The sequence below is a fragment of the Callorhinus ursinus genome, unplaced genomic scaffold (assembly GCF_003265705.2).
Source record: "Callorhinus ursinus isolate GAN/ISIS: 27379988/994484 unplaced genomic scaffold, GSC_fseal_2.0 scaffold34, whole genome shotgun sequence".
Taxonomy (NCBI): domain Eukaryota; kingdom Metazoa; phylum Chordata; class Mammalia; order Carnivora; family Otariidae; genus Callorhinus; species Callorhinus ursinus.
This window is the reverse complement of record NW_027397096.1, coordinates 3,361,410-3,367,628: the sequence shown is the minus strand read 5'-3', so window position 1 is coordinate 3,367,628 and position 6,219 is coordinate 3,361,410. Positions and strand designations below refer to the sequence as shown.

General features: G+C 36.6%; 1 protein-coding gene across 3 annotated transcripts in view; it reads left to right on the top strand.

Moving 5' to 3' along the window:
* The window catches only part of TAOK1 (TAO kinase 1), a 156,793-nt gene that overhangs the window by 140,952 nt on the left and 9,622 nt on the right, over positions 1 to 6,219 (top strand). The window lies entirely within an intron of this gene.

The window sequence follows — 6,219 nt, the reverse complement described above, 5'->3', positions numbered from 1 at the left end:
GCCCGATGCGGGACTCGATCCCGCATCGGGCTCCCTGCTCGGCAGGGAGTCTGCTTCTCCCTCTGACCCTCCCCCCTCTCATGCTCTCTATCTCATTCACTCTCTCAAATAAATAAATAAAATCTTTAAAAATAAAATAAAATAAAATAAAAAATAAAAATATATTTGTATTTTGGCGGCACTTGGCTGGCTCAGTCGGTTAAGCATCTGCCTTCTGCTTGGGTCATGATCCCAGGGTCCTGGGATCGAGCCCCACATTGGGCTCCCTGCTCTGCGGGGAGCCTGCTTCTCCCTCCCCCACTCCTCCTGCTTGTGTTCCCTCTTTAGCTGTGTCTCTCTCTGTCAAATAAATAAATAAAATCTTTAAAATATATATATTTGTATTTTTAGCTCCACCTGGTGGTTCAGAGTTAAACAGTACTGATTAGTAACAGGTAAAATCTTATTTCAATATATGAACCAAAGTCTACAAGTTTACAAAGCCTGGTTTAAAACTGATACTCATTGGTGAAGGTGCAGTAGTACTCTCATATACTGTAAATGTATTTTGAAAAGCAGTTTGGATGTATTTATTGAGTTTTGGAATTGTTAAGCATTTGAGACTTTGAGAATTTAGTCTAAGGAAAAGAAATCCAAAATATAGGGAAAATTATGCATATAAACAGTCATTATAACATGCTTTTTTTTTTAAGATTTTATTTATTCATTTGACAGAGACACAGTGAGAGAGGGAACACAAGCAGGGGGAGTGGGAGAGGAAGAAGCAGGCTTCCCGCAGAGCAGGGAGCCCGATGCGGGGCTCGATCCCAGGACCCTGGGATCATGACCTGAGCCGAAGGCAGACACCTAATGACTGAGCCACCCAGGCACCCCTATAACATATTTTTTTAAGATTTTATTTATTTATTTGAGAGAGAGGCAGAAATAGTGACAGAGAGTATGAGTGGGGAGGAGAGGGAGAAGCAGGCTACCCGCTGAGCAGGGAACCTGACATGGGGCTTGATCCCAGGACCCTGGGATCATGACCTGAGCCGAAGGCAGAGACTAACCAACTGAGCCAACCAGGCGCCCCCATTATAACATATTTTATCATGATTTAAAACATCTAACCTACGCCGGGCTCCCGCTGCTCTGTGGGGAGCCTGCTTCTCCCTCTTCCTCTGCCTGACATTCCCCCCGCTTGTGCTCTGTCAAATAAATAAATAAAATCTTAAAAGAAAAAAGTCTTAAATAAAAACTAGGAAAAAAAAAAAAAGAAAACACCTAACCATCTAAATAGAGATCAGTAATTATGGCCAAGCCAATGAAATCTTAGTCATTTAAGTGATAGCTACAAAGACAGTATTAATATTGGGAAAATGCTTATGATGTGTTGAATGAAATAAAAAAGACAAATTATAGTGAATTGAAAGAATGCTAGTAGTGGCTATATTAATACAGTAGATTTGTTCTTTTTAAATATTACTTTGATAATGGAAAATGCTTATCATCATTTAATGTTAAAAGTAATAAAAACACAATAGGATGATAAATCTATAGTGCCTTGAGTTGCTGCTTGATTTTTAGGGCTTATGTTGACATTTCAAGTGAAGTACAGGTCTATAAAGCAGTTTGGGTCAGTTAGCAACTACCAAATCCATTTAACAGCTATTTTTCTGCACTTTGTACTTACTGGTTGTACAGAAAAGAAACAGTAGTCTGAAAATAAAGGTGGAATTGGAGTGAATGTTAGTTGTTTATAGATGAATAATAATCCTGTTTGAGGATTGTTTTCAGCCTCCAAATGAACCAAAAACTGTTCTTTAGGTTGAGACACCAACTAAGTAAGCCTCATTTGACTCACGTGAGGTCTTATTACAACTTTTCTCATATTTCATTTACATTAAAATTTCAGCAAGTTAACAACATCACTATAAATGTTAAATCTCGTGTGAATTTTATACATGCATGAAAGTGTCAGTATCTCCAAATTATAAATGGGCTTTTTTAAAATTATTTCATTTAATTTTCTCTCAATATTTCACAGCATCAGCAACATGATTGGTACTTTTTAAATAAGAATTGACATTTGGAACATTTTATAGGACCTTTCTTTGTTGAACTGAAAATATTCACACAAAAATATCACATTTGATTTCAAAGGAGATAGGTTGGAAGGTTAAGACTCTCAAAAGTCTTAATTATGGTAACTCTTATCTACCCAGTGAAGCCACCTTGCTAATTTGAAAAAATAAGTAACATGTTTTAAAAGAAATGGGAATTAAGGTAGCCTATCGAAATCTTAGTTTCATTTTTATGTTATTGAAAAATGTTCTGGGTTTCTTAAATGACAAAACTAATCAGCAAACAAAATTAAAGCAATGCTTACTAGATTAAAGGTTGATAAGCATTAATGTGTTTATATTTTTGTCATGAGTCTCATTTAGATAATATGCAACACATTCAGATTAGTTATATACTCAGCACATTCACATTATTTATTAGATCCCTTGAATTAAAATAAATGCTTTTAGTAAATGGATTTTTGAAAGTTTTACATTAAAAATATTTCAAAGATAAATTTGTATTTGAATCCTTAGAGATATGTAAATTCTGTATGAATTGGGTATTTTATATATAGTTATAAAAGTGGAAAATTATTTTACAAATACACAATCATTTTTCTTAAAACTTGACAAGTTTAGGGGCACTTGGCTGACTCCCTCATTAGAGCATGTAACTCTTGATCTCAGGGTTGTGAGTTTGAGTTCCACATTGAGTGTAGAGATTACTTAAAAAGTAAAATCTTTACCAAAAAACCCACAAAACTTAACAAGTTTAGAAAAACATAAATAGAAATTAAAATGTCTGTAGTCCCACCACTCAGAAATCACCACAGTTAATTTGATGTCTTTCCCTCAGAAATGCAGCATTCATGTCTAATCTTAAGTTCTCCTTCAGCCTTCATATATGAAATGCTCACTCTGAAACTTTTTAACACTTTAGTACTTAGAACAGTCAATAATTTCCAAACTCTTCTTACTGGAATCCATTCTGGTCCAAATACTTCTTATTTTATCATTTTCCCATGCCTTTGCACATGTTCTTTCAGCTGAAAATATCTTTTCCTTCCCTTTCTCTTCCTGGTAAACTTTTATTCTTCCTTCACAATCCAGTCTCTACTACCTCCTCTGGGAGTACTTTGCCCTCATCTTTCTCCCTTATAGAATGAATCACTCCATTCCTTTTTATTTCTGCTATACCTTGTAAATCTGTTATTATGTCGTATCACATTCTGTTGTGATCTTTTATTTGCATATGTCTCCCATGCTAAACTTTTTTTAAAAGGACACTGAAAACTTTATGCATAAAAACTAAACAAATGTTTAGTTTTTTAAACTAGGACACTATTTTTTTATTTTTTTAAAAAGGACACTCCTGAAAATTTGATGCATAAAAACTAAACATTTGTTGAGTTAGATTTCTGCAGAGAGCAATGAGTATTGGCTTAAATCCTCAAATACCTTGATAACTGATTTAATGGTCCTTTATAATAAATCCTCTTTATTTCTTATTTTTAAAAAACTTTTTATCATGGAAATTTTCAAACATACACAGAAGTAGGAGGAATTATTACAATGAAATCCCCAAGTACTCACCACCCAGCTTCAATAATTTGCTAATTTTTTCTTACCTATCCCCCTGCTGTGCACACAAAACTTTGTGGTGGAGGGAGGAGGTGGGGAAGAAATTTCAGCATACCATCATTTGACTCCAAAATAGAGGTAAGGACTTTTTGACTTTAACATAACCATAATTCATCTAACAAAATTAATAATGAATTGTTAATATTATACTCAGTCCATGCTTAAATTTCCCCTTTTATCTCTTAAGTTGATTTATTTGGATCAGGGCCCAAACAAAGTCCAGGCATTTCGTTTGGTTAATTATCTTTTAAGTCTTTCTTTTAGTCTATAACCACTGCCCCCCCACACACACACCTTTTTTTTTATTGAGGATTGGATCATTTGCTCTCTGTAGGAATTCTCACATACGGATTTGGCTTATTTCATCCTCATAGTGTCATTTAATGTATTCCTCTCTTCATATTTCCTGTAAACTGGTAATTAAGTCTTGAGGCATGATTATATTTAGATTAAACTTTCTGTTTTCTTCGGGCACCTGGGTGGCTCAGTCGTTACGCATCTGCCTTCGGCTCGGGTCATGATCCCAGGGTTCTGGGATCGAGCCCCACATTGGGCTCCCTGCTCTGCGGGAAGCCTGCTTTTCCCTCTCCCACCCCCTGCTTGTGTTCCCTCTCTCGCTGTGTCTCTCTCTGTCAAATAAATAAATAAAATCTTTAAAAAAAAATAAACTTTGTTTTCTTTCAAAAAATTTTGCAGGGAATTTTCATAAGAGTTATAGTGTACTTCCTTTTGCATCACATCAAGAGATGCATAATGTCTGGGGCACCTGGGTGGCTCAGTTGTTAGGCATCTGCCTTCGGCTCAGGTCATGGTCTCAGGGTCCTGGGATCGAGGCCCACATCGGGCTCCCTGCTCAGTGAAGCCTGCTTCTCCCTCTCCCACTCCCCCTGCTTGTGTTCCCTCTCTCACTGTGTCTCTCTCTGTCAAATAAATAAAATCTTTAAAAAAAGAGATACAGAATGTCTAACTGCCACACTTTTAAGTGCTATTAATATTGATATTGGGTTCAGGTTTTGTCAGTCTGATCATTCATAAAGTTCTCCAACTTTTTTTTCATTGTCTATTGACTTTACTATATATTTTTTAATAAAAATTTACATACAGTCAACTATATTTATTTGTAATACTTCTAGTTTTCCAGAACTGATTATGTGGCTATCCAACTATGAATTTTTAGCTACACAGAATCTCTTAACTTTTCAATGAAAACTTTTTAGTTTTTTGTTTGCTTTCACTTAAGGTTTTGGTCTGTCTGGAATGTGGTGTAAGATGGGGTTCCATTCCATTTTCTTCTAGATGTTGGCCAAATGTGCTTGCACTATTTGTTTCTCCCATTAAATTAATTACTGCTTTTGTCTTGCATTAAAAGCCTGTAAACTGGGGCACCTGGGTGGCTCAGTCAGTTGAGCTTCTGCCTTCAGTTCATGATCTCAAGGTCATGGGATAGAGTCCTATGTTGGCTCAGCGAGGAGTCTTATTCTCCCTCTCCTTCTGCCCCTCCCCCTGCTCATGCTCTCTCTGTCAAATAAATAAATAAATAAATGCTGAGATCTTCATTCTATTTCTCTTTTACTAATTGTCTGTTTCATACAAGTACCATAGTTATTTTAAGATTTATTTATTTTTTAGAGAGAGAGAGAGCATGAGCAGTGGGGACAGAGGGAGAGAGAGAGAATCCCAGCAGACTCTGCATTGAGTCCAGAGCCCAATGCGGGACTGGATCCTGAGACCCTGAGACCACAACCTACGCCAAAACCAAGAGTCCTAAATGCTTAACCAACTGTGCCACCCAGATGCCCCTCATATTTATTTTATTAGAGTGACATTATGGGATTTCTGATAAGGCTAGTTTCCCCTTACCCATTTTCTTTTTCATTCACCTTTTTACTAATAGATTTAGTAGCCATTGATCATAATTGCCTTGATTTATTATTTCAATAGAGGTTATTACCTTTGCTTTTTTTTTTTTTTTTTTAAGTAGGCTCTACACCCAGCATGGGGCTTGGGGCTTGAACTCATGACCCTGAGATCAAGAGTCACATGCTTTACCAACTGAGTCAGGCGCCCCTGCCGTTGCTTTTAGGAACTTGATTTCGGGGGTGCCTTGCTGTGTCAGTCGGTACAGCACGTGACCCCTGATCTCAGGGTCGTGAATTCAAGCCCCATGTTGGGCTTGGAGCCTACTTAAAAAAAAAAAAAAGAACTTGATTTTAACCTGAAACTAATGTAACATCAACTATAGTCAAATGAAAAATAAATATAAAAACATCTAATTTTTAAAAAGAACTTGATCTTACTCATTTTTTAAAGATATGATTTATTTATTTTGAGAGAGCATGAGAGCGTGAACAGAGGGGAGGGGCAAAGGGAGAAGCAGATGCCCCGCTGAGCAGGGCGCCCAATGCAGGGCTCATTCCAAGGACGCTGAGATCATGACCTGAGCCAAAGGCAGACATTTAACTGACTGAGCCACCCAGACATCCCTGATCTTATATGTATTTTAAAAATATAAATTATGTACAATTCCTACAGT